At 36.7% G+C, this 19,908-nt stretch overlaps 1 protein-coding gene across 3 annotated transcripts in view; it reads left to right on the top strand.

Moving 5' to 3' along the window:
- Positions 1 to 2,516: 2,516 nt before the first annotated feature.
- The window catches only part of lingo1a (leucine rich repeat and Ig domain containing 1a), a 121,984-nt gene continuing 104,592 nt past the window's right edge, over positions 2,517 to 19,908 (top strand). For 2 of the 3 annotated variants that reach the window (XM_051885288.1, XM_051885284.1), the window contains exons 1-2: positions 2,518 to 2,657; positions 4,329 to 4,456. The gene's annotated coding sequence lies outside the window, so the exon portion shown is untranslated. Of the gene's footprint in view, positions 2,658 to 4,328; positions 4,457 to 19,908 lie in introns of all 3 variants that reach the window. The other variant, XM_051885287.1, reaches the window with a different exon arrangement.

Genomic DNA, 19,908 nt, shown 5'->3' with positions numbered 1-19,908 from the left:
GAAAGAAAATGACCCAAATAAAAGAAAAACAACAAATCTTGATTTAAAACTATATAAACATAAAAAACAAATAAAAATGACAAAGACAAAAAATAATAAAACTTTAAATTTAAAATGAAAAAATGCACATAGAAGCTGATTTGTTGCTGGTCAAAAAAATGGTGCAATTACTGAAACAGATCCTGATCCGGCAGGTCAACTGTCTTTAACCAGCTTGGACCAACTAAAAACCATGTTCCAAAACACTGCTACATCAAGCTGGTGATGTATGTGTGGTTGCTGGGTAATGTTAACCTTTGACCAGCAATTATGTTTGGAATAAACTGCTGATGTTTGTGTGAACAACGTTGCCTGTGTCCCAAAGTCAAGTTCAAGGTGGTGCGGAAATGAGAAATGTGATGGTAAAGATTGCTGGAGAAATTCCTCTCAACATTCAGTCGCATCGTCCAGATTAAATGAAATAAACACAATTTCCTCATTCAGTAGAGTTGGTCAGTCTAGAATAGCCCTTGGCAAAGAAAAGCTCTTGTGTGCTACTGAATTCAATTTAAGGCTTAATTAGAGTGGATGATGATTTACACAGACCTCCAGTCATAGTTTAAAACCAACGAAATTCACAAATGTTTTCGATTAACCACGAAAAACAAACTACGAGAAACATGTAGCCTAGCGCAGTGGCTATAGGCTATAACACAGGTAAGAATTGTCATGTATTATTTTTTTTATTTGTCATGTATTTTATTGCCTATGTGTGAACGGCTTGTAACGAAACTTAAAAAACGAGACCTCCCCCGACCTCTTAGGTTGTTTATGAAAGCCTGTAGACTGATTTTTATGTAAAGGATTCGGGACGTTTTTGCCGGGAAAATCAAATGGATGTGACGTTTTACGCACGCTCCCGTGAGCCTCTTATCCGTTCTATGACACATTAATGCAGAAAGAGCTATTCTGTACTGTAATGTCAATGTGTCATGCAAAGAAAAGGGATTAATTCAAACTATAGTCTCAGCCAGATCTGTATAAAGTCTCAAACATTAAATATAATCAAACATAACCGTGCAATTTTAATTACCTCATCTGTCAGGCATGATGATTGCAGAGCTGGTGCAAACATATCCACATCGCTCAGATAACGTACTTTTTCAACGGCTGTTTTTTCACCGCCGTCATCTTTGCTGTATTTTGTTATTGAGAGGAAATCGCGCTACTCTCAGCGGTGTGGACGGCTTCTGAATGTATCGCTGAAAAGGTATTTCCAACTTCTTTTTGCTGCAAAGAACGAAAAAGAACATAGCCGTTGCCCGTGATTGAGCATATCGGGGCATTGAATCTCTTGTACGTTACGTGTGCACGAGTATGAGTGCGAGGCGAGCACGAGCAACAAGTTGCTGCCGTCCAACGGCCACCGGTATCTAATAATAATAAGTGTTTCTACATATCCCCTTTAAGATGTTGTAGCCTACATGTTTCAGACATTTCATGAGTCAAACATGTACAGTAATAATTGCATATGAAATAACATATGCTATATTTTCGTCTTAAAGATTAGCATTTTTAGGTCATTCGCTCAACTGCAATTAGTCGCTAAATCATTCCCAGACATATAAACTGTCAGCAGAAATGTTTTGTGAAATATGATCATATATATATATATATATATATATATTATTATTATTATTATTTTTTTTACATGTTCAGCGTTGTTTTATACAAATATATGATGTTAAAACGTGTTAGCCTACTAATGTTGCAAATATAGCCTAGCTATGTAAAGCTACTTGCTAAAATGTTCGTTTGTTGTTAAAATGACATTCAGCAGGTGTTTTTCTCATATTTATCGTTCTGAATATATGTTAATCCATTCTTTTAAAGATGTCTATACAAATATTGCACTTTGCTAATGCACTGATTATAGACGTCTCAGTGAAAACCAGCACATATGCTGGTTAGGTATGTTTTGAAGAATGGAAGCTGGTTTGAGCTGGTTATGCTGGTCCTTAGCTGGTCATGAGCTGGTTTAAGCTGGTCCTACGCAACTAGCTCCAGGTTTGGACCAGCACTTGATCAGCTTAAACCAGCTCATGACCTGCTAAGGACCAGCATAAACCAGCTCGAATCAGCTTCCATACTTCAAAACATAACTACCAGCATGCTGTTTTTTTTCAACAGGGAGGGTAGGTCTATGTCATGTTTCTGCTTAAGTATTATTAAACAAAAAGTGATAATTGTATAAAATGAGTGATAATTTGTTGTTTGTTACATTAAAAATTATATTAGCAGTTAATATAATTGCAGTAACTACAACTGTGGTAAAAACTGCACTTATACCACATCCAAATGATTACATTTGTACTGCAACACTGCAAAACACAGTTCAGCAGTTTTTTCCTTTACAGTGATCACAAAAACACCTATTTTCAGTGTACAAATTTGTGTTGAATTTTCTCATGTAGAGTTTATTGTATAGGATGTGAAAGCCTTTTTCTGAAACCCATAACAGCAGTTTTTCCTTCCCAAACACGGTCAGAGATGGAGTGTAGATGAGAGCAGACAGGTGTCCTGGAGCTCTTCACACAGTAGTCGTGCGGACTAAGGATCAGACAGGGGTTCAGATCGCATCGGCCCGGCTGCTGGAGCTGCATGCTCGGAGAGGACAGGTATCTCTCCAAATCCAGCTGTACAGCACACAGCTGCCTGGAAACACGACAGCAGAGTCACTCTACATTCACATTCTCTCACATCTGCCCTCATCACTGTAGCCCTGGATTGTAGTCGTTTGCATTATCTGAACTGCAAAAAGAGTTTCAACACTGAGAGCATTTAGGGATGCACCAATATATATATATATATATATATATAAGGGGGTCCAACTTGTACTTAATAAAGTGGCCAGTATATATATACACTGTGTTTCAAATTACTATGCAAGTGACGTATCAGTAGAATTTCAGTACAATAAACATTCAGATTTTAGTTTTTCTAAGAAAGTGTTTGTTTGTTTATTTATCCATGTCTTTTTAGATAACTGGTATCGATCTCAGACAAAATAGTTTGCCAGGTACTTAGGTAAATGGAAACCCTACTTAAAGAGGTTGTTCCACAAGTCACAGTTCTCATGCAATATGGGGAGGAAGAAAGATCTTTCTGAAGATGAAAAGCATGAAATGGTGCAATGTTGTGCAAAAGGCATGAAAACAACTAATATTGTGTGAAAACTGAATGGAGATTATTGAACTATCATAAGATTTGCGAGTGATTAAGAGCACAGCAGAACTTGGTCAGATAAAGGCTTAACCAAAGCTCACAAAGAGAAACATTTACAGTGGGTGTAGAAATACAATTTCAAACAGTTTTATTGCTGTGTTGTTGTTTTGCAGCATGGGATAGTGCATAGTGCATTGTATTTCAGAAGGCACTATCCTTCTTTTTATACCATAGCTGAAAATGGCCAGTTATAAACTCCACATATCTTGATAAAGTCATTTTGACACCCTCAGAGACCCTAAAGGGACCTTCCATCTCACTTCCCAATATTCCAGCCCAAATCATCACCCGCCAGCTCCCTGCTGACGTCGCAGTCTTGTTGGAATGTGGTGGCCATTCACCAACCATCCAGAAATCCATCCATTTAGACCATCCATTGTTGTACGGCATTCGTCAGAGAATAAAACTATTTAAAAATGAGCCTTCATGTATTTCTACACCCACTGTAAATGTTTCTCTTTGTGAGGTTTGGTTAGGGGTGGCTAAAATGCATCTTTACGCACAACTGCCAGCCTGCATGGAGAGCTTCTTGAGACTCCAGAGACACCAGCAGCTTCAAATACCTGTTTGCTGCTCAACACTGGCTTTTTTATAGCTGCTCTTTTAATACAATTAATTTTTTTGACAGGAACTTTCATTAATAACCGAGTTCTGCTGTGCTCTTAATCACTCCATTATCTCCATTCAGTTTTCACACAATATTAGTTGTTTTCATGCCTTTTGCACCATTTCATGCAAAAGGCAAGATACTGAATTTGCGATTTTCCTTAGTTGTCAGTTATAATCATCAAAATTAAAAGAAATAAACATTTGAAATATATCAGTCTGTGTGTAATGAATGAATATAATATACAAGTTTGGAATTAGTGAAATAAATCAACTTTTGATGATATTCTAATTATATGACCAGCACCTGTATATATACACACACACACACATACATAGTGTACATACACACGCATTTGTGCTGAAACTGTTTTTAGGTGCTGTATCACTCAGTAAAGTTCATATAATATTTAATTTTGGATATCAATTTACTTTTTTCATCATTGTATGTAATACAGGGGGCCTTTGAGAGTGTTTTGACTGACTCGGCACGAACAGACGCACACCAGGTTTGAGACCAGTGTTATGATTCACCGCACAGAGGAGCAGCACCGGCAACTTCTGTCTCACACTATTCACACTTCCTGTGAGTTAAGCTTTGTCTTCCAACGCACATATAATGAGATTCCCTGCCCCTTGAGTCACTTTCACAGTCTGTGTGTATCTGCTGTAAAACAGGCTATATTTACATAACCTATATATACGAATATTCTCCCTGCAGATATGCTCTAACTGTCTTGCTGATATTATACGCACATTTTCCACTAATCCGCCTTCTCAGAGATCAGCGAACTGAACTAACCAGCGATGCTGATAATTAAATTGGTTATTTAAAGTTATTTTAAGGTACAGTGCTGAAGGTGAAGCTAAAACTCTTATGTGACAAATGTCATGGCCCATGAATCAAAATGAGCTTGAAACATTGTAAGGCTGTTTTGCTTCTCAGGGTGCGATCATGTGCTTATCCGACCTTAATGAAGGAATATTTATTTCACAGAGGAGGTGTTTTTTAAAAACTAATTGACTGATAAAATGGGCTTGTATTTCAGAAGGCTGATAGGTGAGATGAGAGTGAAATTTATTGATTTTGTACCATAGTGGTCAGTATTTTTCAGGAAAATATAACATCCTTTACACAAGATAAATTTAATTGAGAACCAAAATTACTTAAAATAAGACGTTTTCACAGAATCTGTTAGGAAATCACTATGATCTTGGCTCTTTGAAGTAACATTTGAACATTTTGCGTTCACACATTTTATTTTATTTTATTTAGGGGTGAATTCAGGTTGATGGGGACACCTTTTTCCATTGAGATGAATGGGAAAAAGTGTCCCAATCAACCTAAATTCACCCCTATTCATTTTTTTTACCATTATCTTTCCATTTTGAAGTAAAGTTTGAGCATTATACATTCAAAAAACACATCCTTTTTTTTTACATGGTGGAAAAATCACCATGAACGTTGATTTTGAAAGGTTTTTTTGTATTTTCACTCACTTTATGTACATTTATGGTAACTTCTAATGGCTATATACACTTGGAATTACACAAAAAGGTGAAATTCGAGTGTTTTGCATTCACAAAGCATGTTAAAAGTCAACCACTTGGCTTTCAGGGCCGTAAGACTGCTGATGCTGCACGATGTCTCATTTACATAAGGCAAACATTGACTCGCCTACTAGTCATCTATTTTCTGCATGACTAGTCGACTACTATAATGTGTAGTCATCCATGCCCTAGTACATATTACATGCTCTTGATGTAGTCTGTAGTGCACACTATGTCAGAAAACATGTAGTTCAAGCAAGGACAATATGGGACTAAAATATGCACATGATTAAGTGTAGGTGTGCGCTAAACACGTCCAAGTCTCTTTCATCAAACCTGTTCCAACGCTCCGGTCCAATTCTTCAAACGCTTCTCTTCCTTCAAGTGTCACAAGAGAAAATATTCTTTTTCATGTTTTCTCCTCATCTCACTGGTAAAGACCACGTGTTGGGGAAAAAATCAGACGGGTTTATTAGTAGGATGTTATTCAAACCCGCAACACGACACGACGGTCCATCCGGGCCGGAAGGGATAAAAGCGCCATCTGTAAACACCAAATCAAACTGGCCTTTCGCTACACGCCGCACCACCTGCATGCGTAAACGGTCGACTGCAGCGCAGCAAAAGAGGTGTGTACGGACGGGATTTGGAAGCTGCGTGTGTCCTAAATCCCAGAGTTCCTGGTGTATTGTCTCCGCTAGTTTGGCTGCAGGAGATGTTTGTATTTAGCTCCCACGCCGAAAACGAGCCAGATTTACTTCTGTGGTGTCGATAACACTATTACTCAGGGCCTGTTCATTTTTCTGGCTTGTTAATTTAGAGTTAATTGTATTTGCTTAACTAGCAACTCCTTAATTATGCACCAGTTTAAAAATTCTGGCTCTGAGATCTTGTCATATTTTATTACCATTTTTTGAACTTTAGTGAATAAACTGTATTAATGAATGAAATGTTCAAGCTATATATATATATATAGTTTTTTTTTAAGAATAACGTAATATATACAACTTAGATGACAGCAAAGGTAAACCAAATGTAAAAATATAGGAAATGAGTATGCACAATTTAAAAAATAAAAATTAAGCATAAACTTCACTTAACTGAGCTAGTTTGATGCTTTATGTACATTTATGGTTACTTATAATGGCCAAATACATATGAGACATATAATGATATCATGGAATTGCATGAATATGAAAATTAAGTAAATATATGAAGGCTTTGTCTTCACAAACTACATTTATTTTAATTTTATAAAATATATAAATATTTATATACATATTATTTTTTTAAATTTAATTTTATTTAAAATTTTGAAATTTTTATCTTTCCACAATATTTTGTGTTTTCACTCACTAAATTTCATTATATTTATGCCATGTAAATGTATGTATGGTCAAATACATTTGGAATTACATAAATATGAAAATAAATCAAATTTATGCCCTTAGCTTTCACAATCTATTTTATTTTATTTTATTATTTCACAATGAATAAATAAAATATTGTGTCTCCCTAATTTAATTATTACAATTTTCGGTACAAAAATCTTAACTAACATTATAAATTATTATAATGAAAAATATTTTTTTTCTATTATAGAGAAAAAAACATGATACTAAAAGTGTAGAATGCCCAAAATGTAGTAAACAACAGTGGCTTAAATTTGTCCAAAAACTGTTTTTAGCTGCTGTATCAGTCAATAAAGTGCATAACAAGCCACATTTACTTCAAACTTCACTTACTCAAGACCTGTTCATTTTTGTTGCTTACTAATTTAGAGTTAAAGGTGCAGTAAGCGATTTCTGAGAAACGCTGTTGAAAGTGGACTGGCCTGAGCAGCACAACACACTTGTAGCCAATCAGTAGTAGGGGGCGTGTCCACTCATGAGGGGAGAGGAGAAAGAGTGAGCAAGAGGGAGATTTGAAGAAAGACTGTAGAAAGAGAGATGGCTGAGAGACATTACAAAAAAAAAAAAATAAAATCACTGTTTATCACTGAATATCATTGGTTATGATCAGGCAAGAGCTTTGGGACCCGCGTTAGTATTAGAAAAGCTTTCCAGCATTGGAGGGACAGAAGTGGGAAGGTTGTGTTTCTGCTCCATACGCGAGTAACATTGGTTTTGCTGTTTTACAGAATCAAGATATGCTGTTGTTGTAACAGGACAGTTTTTAGTGTCATTGTTTGTTTGTCTGGAGTTGCTGTGCTGCTGCTATTGACTAACAACCAACTCTTGCTTGTATATAATTTTTGTTCTTCCTTGTCGTTCATTCATCATCTTCGCTCTTTTTTCCGTGAAGCATTATTTTGCTTTGCTTCAGCTATGATAAAGACACATCCACTCTTGCATTGTGTGTTTGTGCATTTTGGGGGCGGAGCAATGAAGGGAGAGGTGTGTTTGTTAGGGTTGATTTTAAATAACAACAGTGTTTCTTAGAAATCGCTTACTGCACCTTTAATTGTATTTGCTTAACTAAGTCCAGAATAGGCCATGCTGTGATGGTCTCAGGCTTAAATATTTACAGGAGAAGAGGTTTGCCCCAAGTAAAGGACAGTGTGTTTTTATTTGTGTGCACACATACGCTTCCTTTAGGGAGAGAAGAGTCAGCACGAACACTATTTAAGTGTGATATCTTCACTCTTTAATGAGTCGCTGGCAGCTTTTTAATTTTAGCGGCAAGCGTGTGGATCATAACAGCGTCTCTGTGGGGGAACTTTCCAGTGGTATTTTCGCAGGATAACCTTTGTGCTCATATCCCTGAAATCCGCGCAGATTGCTGCGGTGCGGCAGGTCTGTCAGAGTGCCTCATCGCCGCTCTCATTATTAAGGGCTGATTAGAAATTTGTGGTCACGATTAAATGTCAGCGAAAGGTCAGGAATTGTTATGCAAATGCTGAACACAAAACATTGTCAGTGTTTGGCTCACTTCTTGAGGTCTGTCATCATTCAGGAGAGGAGAAAAACCTTGAGGTTAAAAACATCCGTCTCTGTTTGAGCGCCGAATAAGGCAGCATGTTTTTTCTTTGTTGACTGATAAGTGCCTCTGTATTCATCTGATCATGTTCTCACGCGGCTTCGAGAGCTCCCGTTGTATTATAGACAAAGAAATGTGGGTGGATACAGACGCATGCATGTATGTGCTCTGAAGGACTAGACTGCTGCTTTTGAATGCACAGATACACACTGAAAAATAATACACTGGAAAAGCCTCCTCTGCTCTGCGTGTCTGTGTTTGTGCCGGTGTTCATAAAGCCAGCGGCTGCGGTGAATCAGTCATTCTGTGTCCCTGTGAATATGTCAAAATATCTCAATAACAAAATCAAGTTTTTTTCATTAAATTTCAAAGCTGGAGTAACAAAATTCTGATACATAACATCACAATATGTATTTATATTTCTATATTTAGGTATATAGGAATAATAAATCTATATAATATATATTTATATTTAGGGTGTTTTTTATTTTAGATTGACAACATACAGTACAATATATATACAATAGGAAAATATCTGTTTTTTGACATACAGTGCACAGCATAAAAGAGTACACCCCCTCTGAAACTGCTGAAATTCAGCAATTACTCAATTACTTAGAAGACATGTTAGGGTTCTTTAGAGATATAATGTTCCAGCAAGTCTGCTTAATCAATTACCAAAGAAGCATGTCAAAATTATTCAGGAAAAGAAGATTTTCTTATCAACGTGATAAAATGTTGTGTAGCAAAAATGAGTACACCCTCCTAAAAGTTACTAAATAAAATGAAATAAAATTTTTCTGGAGTAAGTTTAAGGCAATGTTTGATCAACAGGTAAGCATGTTGAACCAAAACATTTAAAGAAAAGTAATTTCTTGACAATTAAAAGTGTTATATAGCCCACTGAATCATTCTCGGACTTAATGCTGACAACAATGGAACCACTTGAGAGAGAACTGTCAGGAGACTTATTTCTTAGCACAAAAGGTACAAGAGGCTTACCAAATCATTGTTTTAAGTGTGAAAATATAGCAAAAGTAACACAGAAATTCAAAAACAATGGACTTGTGACAAGGCCCCTGAAATAATCAGGCCTTAATTTAAGCTTTCATTTAGTAATGAGGGATTTTTTTGCTAGACAAAGAGCAGGAGAAATACCAAGCGAGTGTCTCAGAGCCAGCAAAAGCTATAAAAAGATTGACTGTTTATCTCACAGAGTAAGATGCAGCCTGCAGAAATGACATGCATGGTTGTTTTTCTCACTGGAACTACCTGCTGTAGCCAAAGCACAATAAAGTCAGTTAGCCATTTCCAAAGCCCATATTTACAAAATATAGATTCTGGGAATCAATACTCTGGTCTCATGAGACCAAATCAATCATTTTGGATCTAACAAAATCTGTTCTGGTGTTTCTAGAGGAGGAGTACAGTGAGAAGTGCCTGGTTCCCACAGTAAAGTTCAGTGGTAGTAAAGCTCTTATATAGGGATGTATGAGTGCTGAAGGTGTGAGGGAGTTGTGCTTTATCAATGCTGTCATGAATTCCCACACCACTGTGTAATTTAATACACAAACTTGAAACAGAAGATGTTACCCTTTCCTCATTCCCTGCATTGCTGGGCATTTTTTCAACATGACAATGAGGATATGCATTCTCCCAAGGTGAAAAACCTTCTGTGGACATGTATTGCACTCAATCTTAACACTCTTGAGCGCCTGTGGGGGATTCTGTAGAGACGAGTTGAGCAACACTCCCCATTAAAGATCAGGGCATTTAAGGAGCTCATCATCCAGGAGTTAAACAGGACAGATGTGACAATTTGTCATGAACCAAGAAGTGTCAGAGCAGTATATTCAAAATTATGGAGGGCATACTAAGTACTAGAATATTATACATTTGTTGAATTAAATCTAGGGTGTACTCATTTCTGCAATCCTTAATTTAAACAGAATTGGCTAATTTACTTATTTTATGGCTATTAATGACATATATTTCTCAGTTTTTATTATGTATATGTTTAATACATTTTAGTTTTGCCATCTTTCCATGAATTGTATTAGTGATCAAGAAAATACATCTTTTGTATTTGTTCAGAGGGGGTGTACTCATTTATGCTGTGCACTGTATTGCATGCATAATATTGGTCTAATACTAATATTTCTTAAGGCTTCAAAGAGTATAAAATGTGTGTGTGTGTGTGTGTGTGTGTGTGTATATATATATATATATATATATATATATATTATATGTATTATATATGTATTAGGGCTGGGAAGCGATTACATTTTTTAATCTAATTAATTACATGATGTGGCGATTAATTAATCTAATTAATCGCAAATTTATCGTACATCAAATTTGGCTGAGAAACTATGCCCAAAAGATCATTTGAAGTCATTATTGTGTAAAGTATCAAATTGACATTACAAAAAGTAGATTCAGAAAGAAATAATTTATTTGATTTTTAAGAATTTATTACACAAACTTTTGGACCATGAGGTTGAGTAAATGATGACTGAATTTTAATTTTTGGGTGAACTATATCTTGATTTTTTTTTTTTTCAATAAGGAAATATGAAAGTAAACATGGTCAACTGATGTTTTATGAACCATTTTCTTAGAGAAGTTAATTTACTGAAGGCTACCAAGAAAGCTAGGTTACTAGCTAAGTTTATCAAATTAATTCACAATATGCGGACATTTATTATTAATGTGCAGGGGGCGACGCATCACACAGAAACAATAGTGCTGTATGACAGATGTAGCACTTTTATTTCATTTTTCCTTTTTTATTTAAAATTTTGTTCATCTATCTATCTATCGATCTATACATATATATATATATATATATATATATATATATATATATATATATATATATATAATCAATGCTCAATTTTATATGTAGCAAAATATAATTAAAACCTTTTGGATTCAATAAAAGTTGAAGTAGTTGTGCTACCTTACATACTTTGAATGTCAAATCTTTGTTTTTAATTATTATTAAGGCCTTTGGACAAACAAATGACCCGTCACATCATTGACCCATACATATAAGAAAGAAAATTATATAATAATGCATGAACAAAGTAAATGTATTGCCTGGTGCCTCAAAGTGTATTAATCAGTGAGGCTATGTGGAGCAGGATTTTGGACCAATGAGGTTTCACTATGGGCGGGGCTGCAGAAACAGAATGCATTACATGATATAAGACTGAATTTATAAAAACTGTGAATTGAGTCTGCAGATTTTTCCTGTGACAGTGTATTGTGTAGACAGCTGAGCTTTGGTTTCCTTCCAAAACAATCGTGTTTTTAACCCCTCTGACACATTTGCACATCTGTGGGCTGATCAGTGATATTTATCCGCTCTACAGCGACTGTTATGTGTATCAAGTGGTGTAATGTAGTTTGACACCATGGCACGACGCTCATGTCTCCGCTTCTGGAGTGGGGCTCAGGAACCCTGGTTTCGTGCTGTTGAATACATTTTCTCAATTACCCGACGTTAAATGAGGTGAGCGGCGAATTTAATATGTAAGAGCATTTGATAGTGAGAGTAACAGTTTACACTGCATGCTCTAGTATAATGGAAAAATGTTTCTGCTTTTAAATGGACTGTGCAAAATAGGAGTTCTGATATACCTGGAGAAAGCTATCCGAGAAAGCATTCCCATTCATCCCATTGGCACTTATATGTCTTGTTTTGTTTTGTTTTGTTTTATCACTATGAACTTGGAAACATGATCTTAGAAGCACTTGCCCACAAGTATTTTTGTTGTTGTTGTTGTTGTTTTTACTCACCTAGTTATTAGATTTACTTTTCAGTAGATTTACTGTATGGTATTGGTAGGTAATTCATTTTATTTTACATATCATGCTTGTTTCTCATTAGCAATTGCTCCAGCAGCCTCATTCTGCTCTAACGGCTTTCAGCCCCACCCTGCTTCATACTACAGTAATGTTAATAAATCTTTAATACATTAGCTCATCCATGAATATGATTTCCGTTGAATTCTTTTCCACCGACTGTAGACGTGAAGACAACACCTCCCATGATTCCGCAAAATCAAGGCGTCATCAAGCTATGCCTTTGTTTTGAATAAGCGACCTCTAGAGGCGAAAACTACATATTGTGCCTTTAAGGCTCAGTGCTGGTAACTGGATGGTTGCTAGTTTGTTCTCCCCAAGAAGCAAACCATGAGCCATTACCATTGTGCTGTTGAGCAAGGCTCTTAACCCCAGGTTACTCCAAGGGGATTGTCCTTGTAATAGGTTCATGGCACCGTTCTACAGTCAGAACAAGTGAAAGTCATGGAAATAAATTTAGCCGACCCTCAAGAGAAGATTCTATTCTTCTTCAGGTTTGTGACCTGAACATAAGTGTCTTAGCATAGGACACTGGGGGCCGACAAGTGTTGAATAATTATATGTTAAAATAAAAAAAATATTGGCAAAATTATATATTTATTTATTTAATTATATTTGTTATATTTTACTTTTGTTTTTTATTTTATATATTTTATATATATAATGTTTTAAATATAATATTTCATATATATATATATATATATATATATATACACACACACACACATATATATGGCTGCTGAAAATTCAGCTTTTCATCACAGAAATAAATTACATTTTAAAATATATTAAAATAGAAAAAAGTTATTTTAAATCATAATATTTTTTCACAATATTACCATTTTTTCTGTATTTCTAAGCATATAAATGCAGCTTTGCTGGGCAGAAGAGACTTGACTGAATTTTACACTTCATCTTACTGCTGTACAAAACTTAAAACTGTTAAAGTGTTATGTTCCTAATGTTCCTAATGTTGTTTTAGAGGTCTCCTACAACAAGGTTTACACGCATCCAAGGTCATAAAACACTTTATTTTTCTCATAATATACATTGCAGCGTCTCTTCTTATCTCACTGTGTCTGAAATCTTTCTAAACCCCTCCTCTAAACCCAGCCCAATCTGTTGTGATTGGTTGGAAACGAAACATACATTACCATATCTGAACTTTAGCCTGGATCTTCCTCAGCACTTGATACACAGTGATATGAACTGTAATGATGGCGTCGGTTTTCAGATCATATATTATAACTTGTGAATAGTTGTCTGCCACATTCAGAAGAAATAGGCTCCATCTGCCTTGTAAGTGGCCTGTTTTGGCAAAACGCCACTGCTGATCTTGTATTCTTCAGCTAGTGCATTGTTGTACCAAACTGCTTAAATGCTTATTGCCTTAGAGATGAAAGAATGCCCTGTGTCCAGTGTGCCTGTGGAAGTCAGCGTAATAAATTAAAAATATGATGACAAGCATTTGGCCTCCAAACTGCTGTAAAATACATGAGCTGGGTTTCATCTGTGCACTTTTTTATTACTGATTTAATCAACAGCCTGTGCTTATTTATGAATTATTTTGCTCTATTACACTTGAAATTTTTAGTTTTTCTAATTTCCCTCTCAAACAAGAGCACTTTTATTCCTTTTCTCCCCTTTTCTTCACTTCGAATCCCTATTAACATTCTTTACTGAGGGGATTTTAAAGGGGACATGTCATGAAAATCTGACTTTTTCCATGTTTAAGTGCTATAATCGGGTCCCCGGTGCATCTAGCAAACCAGAAAGGACAACCCAGTAACTTTGTTTTGGTAAGCCTTTCTCTGCAAGGGTGTAAAAAAAAATGAGCCACTCAGATTTCGATCCCCTACAGATGTAGGAAGGGGATCTTATTATAATAATCCCACCCCTTAATCTGCACGTTTCCACCCACAGCGCCGCCATTTTGTTTGTCAAAGCTGCAGATGAAGAAAATGTAAGTATATTTAAGTAATACAATGTGTTTCTTCTGTTCAGGCAGCTTTACTTTCCGTGTGCTTTCCCTTAGCCTCCATACGCTCTGTTACTTTATGCTAGCACAAACAGAAGTTGCGTTTGACAGAAATATAACGGTGTTACTTATCGATGACTCACCCACAAAACAGCTTATTCTACTAATGTGATGTAATTTTGTAATTTTAATTTTAATGTGATGTAATTTTATGTAAATTTATGTTTCTTAAAACGAGGATGGATTACACACGCTAGTCGGTGAATTGAATCAACTCCACAGCAACTACATAAATTTATCCACTAACCATTCAGAAACGTCCAGTTTCATTCTAAAAGTTGTAACTTCTTCCTGAGTCTCTCCATCAGTGGTTTGAACAATGTAAGGCTGAACACCGTTACTGACAATCCTCATTTTGGCTGCGTGAGATTCTCCAGCTTTGTTGTTGTTGAGCAACCGAAGCGCGAGCTGTTAAAGCTTCTGGAAAGGGGGCCGGGAGCAGCAGCTCATTTGCATTTAAAGGGACACACACAAATGTTTTTATTTGTTTTGAAAATTGGTTAAATGAAGCAAATGTTTAAATGAATGCAACCTAAATTATGATTTGCACACTTAGGTGCGATCAGATCTCTGTCTGATCATTGGAATCAAATTTCTGCCTTGAAGGGACGTTGTTTGTCGTGACGTTTGCTGAAGCGTTTCAGTTAGTTTTTATGTTCTGCCCAGTTCTTGAACTTTCAGCATGAGAGTATTTCACTGCGGCTCTCGTGTTCAGTGTGTCATGATGCTGGACGTAGCTAAGTGTCTGAATGCGTTCATGCATAAAACCCTTCTGTACATTAGTGCACTACACTAGAGAGTCCATAGACTGCTGTGTGTGTGTGTGTGTGTGTTTCTGAGTACTGAGAGAATACGACACACAGAGATCAGGTGACTGTGAAGGGTCATTGCTGTTAGTCATTTTCTGTTACAGCTCTGTGGTTCAGGGTTTTTTTAAATAATGCTGTGGGGACTCCGTTTTTGTTACGCCCTGAATATTTCTATCCATGGTCCCTTGTCCTGTGAGAGGACTCTAACACTGGATGGCACAACGGTTTCTAGTCCTGCAGATAAAACCTGGTGTTCTGCCTCGCTGTATGCCGTCTACATAGGTAGTAGCATCCTAACAAAAATGAGACACTGAATTTTGAAACAAAGATCTTGTTTTATATATATATATATATATATATATATATATATATATATATATATATATATATATATATATACACACACACACACACACTACCGTTCTTTCCTTTTTTCCAGTATTCTTTGATGAAATCATAAAAATATAATATACATACAAATTGTAATAAAAATATATAAATGACACTTTAGAGGATCCGTAGAATTCAGTACTGGCATTTTTGACGTTCATCAACTTACAAGCACAGAAAATGCATAGCACATACAAAAATATGGGGAGAAATAATTTATTTTTATTTATATGGAACTATTTTTGTAATAAAATGTACTTATAATAATTTTTTTTCTGTTCTAATACTGAGTCAGACCAATTTTCACATTTCTAAATTAACTAGCATTATTTCAGGCAGACAAGAAATATAAAGTGGCAGTTAAAAATAGAAACGCACACATCCGGCACTGTCTTAGATATTGGCCAAAACGATTGATCTTATAAGGCAGCATAATTTTGCTGCCAACTATTTGGAGCGGCCTCACGTCTAGAGCTCGCCTGTGGTGCTTAAAAATGCTGTGTAGGTAGGCAGCGCGATTGGGTTTGGAATGGAGCCATTCTCTCTTGTCAGATGTCTTTGAGGGAGCAAATAGGAGACCAAAGTGACGTTTTGTTGCACTAAATGAAATGAGAATGGCAGCAGAATATGCGGCCGGCAGGGCCGAACGCTCCGCTTCGCTCTTGAGTGCCACTGACATTTCCTGTGGATGACGACACAGATGGTACTGAAGCCGGTGATTAGTCTCTGCATGTCTCTGCATTTACGGCCATTTCAACGTTAAATGTCAATTATCATTGCGCTCCTATTCGTCAGCTAACCTTCACTTCTGAGCATGAGCTCTCTTTATCTTTTCATTGCCAGTCTATATGACAGCGTGAGTTCTTTAGAGAGTTTAAAGGGATAGTTCACCATCAAATGAAAGTTCATTTACTTACCCTCATGCCGTTCCAAATTTAATTTTATATCTTTTGTGGAAAACAAAAGGTGAATATTTGAAGAACATCCTAACTGTTCTTTTCAGTGTAATGAAATTGAATGAGAAAAGGGCCTGTCAATCTCAAAAACAGCAAAAAAAACACCACTTTTAGTCAAGTCAGTCATCTTTATTTGTATACCGCTTTATACAATGCAGATTGTTTCAAAGCAGCTTCAGTGATTGACAGGAAATAATGATCACTGATGTGAACAGAATTCAATTCTGCTGTTAAGCAGCTGTTCCAAAGAATAGTGTCATTATTTAGCTCAAGTCAGTTCGGTGTTGATTCAGTTTGGTTCAATAACTGTGTAAAGTTAATCAATTATGAAATGAGTCCAGTTCAGCTATAAGCACCACTACAGAAGACAATAGTGTTGTTATTTGCTTTGAATCAGTTCAGTGTTGTTTCCATTCAGTTCAATAACATTGTCAATTTTGCAAAATTTGTCAATTATGAAATGAATTTGAATTATGAAGAGAAAAAATATCGTAAAAGTGGTCCATATGACTGTATTCAAAGTTTTCTGAAATCAGTTTGTGTGAGAAACAGACCAAAACTCATCAACGAATCACTGTTTTGTGTCAGATATTTTCGCTGATTCATGCACGAATCATACTGATACAGCTCTTAAATTCTGACTCGATCTGTTCACAACAGCTAGATTTTCATCCTTCTTCTCATCGTATGAGACTTCCATAATAGTCTGTAATAAGTCTCACTCCAGATTCTCCTGTCTGTCTCTCCCTCCAGGAACGCCACTGGTCTCTATGGTCGTCTATCTCAGCCTGTGCTGCTGATTCAGGCAGCTTGTGCTCCACCACAGACTGTGTTTCCTGCGGTGTGTCTGAATCTCTGCTGTTCTTCCTGTGGCGGACACGCAGCTGCTCTAAAGTTGTTCTCAAACTGGTGGTGAATATTTGGAGATTTTTCTTACTGAGCTCAAGCAGCTCATGCGGTACTAAAAAAATAGGAGAAATAAACATTAAGGTCGCAGTCTGCAGTATTTATGGTGTTTGAACTGAATGAATCATCATTTGAGCTCCTGTCTGTGGATTACTGTCCTTTCCTAGCTAAATAGTAGCGTTTTGACCATGGTAATACCATGGTTTTCAGACACTGCCATAATGGTACTTTGGAGTAGCATTGTATATGAATATCATGAAATTAAAATGTTCAATTCTTGTTTCTTAATGAAATATTGCAGTATTTATTATAAATGATTTATCTCTGTGTAACGGAGGCCAGCTAGTAAAGAGCTGTGCAGGTAAACCTCACTCCCCTGGCCTCAAGATGCGCACTAGTGACTGACTCTACAGGCTGTGGCCTTACGATCCTTGTTAGTGCGCCCGCCTCCCATTCCAGAAATGGTGGTTTGAATCTTGCTCGGAGCGGTGCAAGTAGAATTGGAAGGGTTACGTTAGTGCTGTGACTCGGATGGGACTAAGGTTTTAGGGGGGTGAGTAAAACGGAGGCCAGCTAGTAAAGATCTGGGCAGGTAAACCTGACTCCCCTGGCCTCAAGAGGCACACTAGTGACTGATGTTAGAGACTGCGGTCTTTAACATCCTTGCGAGTAGAACCAGTCACATTGGTGCCGTGACCCAGATAGGAGTGAGGTTTAGGGGGGTGAGTGTAATGGAGGCCAACTTGTAAAGTGCTGGGCAGCTAAACCTCACTCCCCTGGCCTCAAGAAGCGCTCTAGCAACTGATGCTACAGGCTGTGGTCTTGCGTCCTTGTTAGTGCGCCACAGTAGAATTGGAAGGGTTACATGTTCACATCATTATTATTTTTTTTTAAATTCACTCATAATCTTTAATCAAAACTTACCCTGCCTCTTGCAGCAACATCTCTTCTCTTCTCTGATGACGTGTTTACTGGCACAAGGGCGGGGCAACCTGTCACTCACATGAGATCGACCAATAGCAAAAAACAACCATCCAATAAATTCCATATTGACAAAATCAAGTTCCGCCCTACATTTTTTCTTATTTGAGAAGCCGTCTCACTCAGATACACGTGACAATAGGGAAGAAAAGATCTATTTCTGTTTCATCCCAACTTTAAAAATAAACGTCCTTTTTTGGCATTGATTGTTCCATGAAGAACCTTAAACATCCATGGAAACTTTCTGTTGCACTAAAGGTTCTTTAAAATGAAAAATGGTTCTATGGAGTATGAAAATGTTCTTCACACTAATAAAAGAGCTGTTCACTGAAAGGTTCTTTTGGGAACCAAAAATTGTTCTACTATGGCATTTCTGCAAAAACCCATTTTTAAGACTGTATATTAATCATTTAACACTATATCTTAAATTTTGCGTCCATTTTTTCTTTGAGTTTTGTGACCGCTTTCGTTTATTGAAAGATACAGCCTAAGCTTGCCAGCCTAAGCAGAACTGCATCGCTGCACTTGATGCAGTGTTTCTTTAGTTATTTATTCAGCAAATAAGGTTTTTTTGTTGTATGTATGGGAATCAATATCATGGTCTGATGTAGGGAGAGTTCGGAAAGGAGGCGTAGTTCAGTTGGAAATCGGCCACCTACACTGCCTATTCCTGGCCTGCACTGTTTATAAAACAAATAAAAGTCTATTTCTGATTCACCCGGCGTACAATAATCCCGCTCATGTGGAGCCGAGGCTTTTCCAGTGAGGAGTCATTTGAGGAGAGAGGGATTGTATTGCTCTCTGCCTGAGAGGCAATTAATTTCAATTCCATTCATTTGTCTCTTTGCTTGACATTTTAAGCACTGACACTGATGTGGAGTTTATATGGATTAATACCCGGCTCATTCCCATTGTGGCATTAACCTGCTTTTGTGTATTATCTGAGGAAAACAGTCCCGAACGCAAGCGTGGCTGACCCACATCATTACCCCGAACATGAACAAACGTTTACAGGTAATCTCAAGTTAATGTGACATCTGATATTCATTTACACAAGTGCGGCCTGTTTACTGTCCTTCACAAGGAACCACAAAACAAAAGACCATTGTAATATTTAATAAAGATGCTTTTTGTTATCAGTATGCACACCATTTTGCTGTCTAAATGAGAAAACAGAGCAAATGTAAAGATTCAAAGCTCTTGTAAGGGTAAACAGACATGACAGTTAACATTTAAAGGGGTAGCTCACCCTAAAATGCTAATTCTGTCATCATTAATGCACTCTCATGTTCAAAAAGGACTCATAAATATTGTCTATATGACTCATTAAGTCTTCAATCAGAATTTGTTTACAAATCAAACTGATTCGTGAATAAACTCTCTGACCAGATTGTTAACTGCTAAGTCCAAATCGGTCAGATTCATGAATTAATCATTTAGACTGGTTTTGTGAATTGAATCAAAAGATTCATTGAAAAGATTGACTCAAATGAATGATTTGTTCAAGAATCTGATTAATTTGTTTCTCAAACACACTGACTGTGAAGCACTGTGACCA

This window comes from Ctenopharyngodon idella, chromosome 24 (genome assembly GCF_019924925.1).
Source record: "Ctenopharyngodon idella isolate HZGC_01 chromosome 24, HZGC01, whole genome shotgun sequence".
NCBI lineage: Eukaryota > Metazoa > Chordata > Actinopteri > Cypriniformes > Xenocyprididae > Ctenopharyngodon > Ctenopharyngodon idella.
The sequence above is the reverse complement of the archived record's forward strand: the minus strand, read 5'-3'. Positions and strand labels throughout refer to the sequence as shown.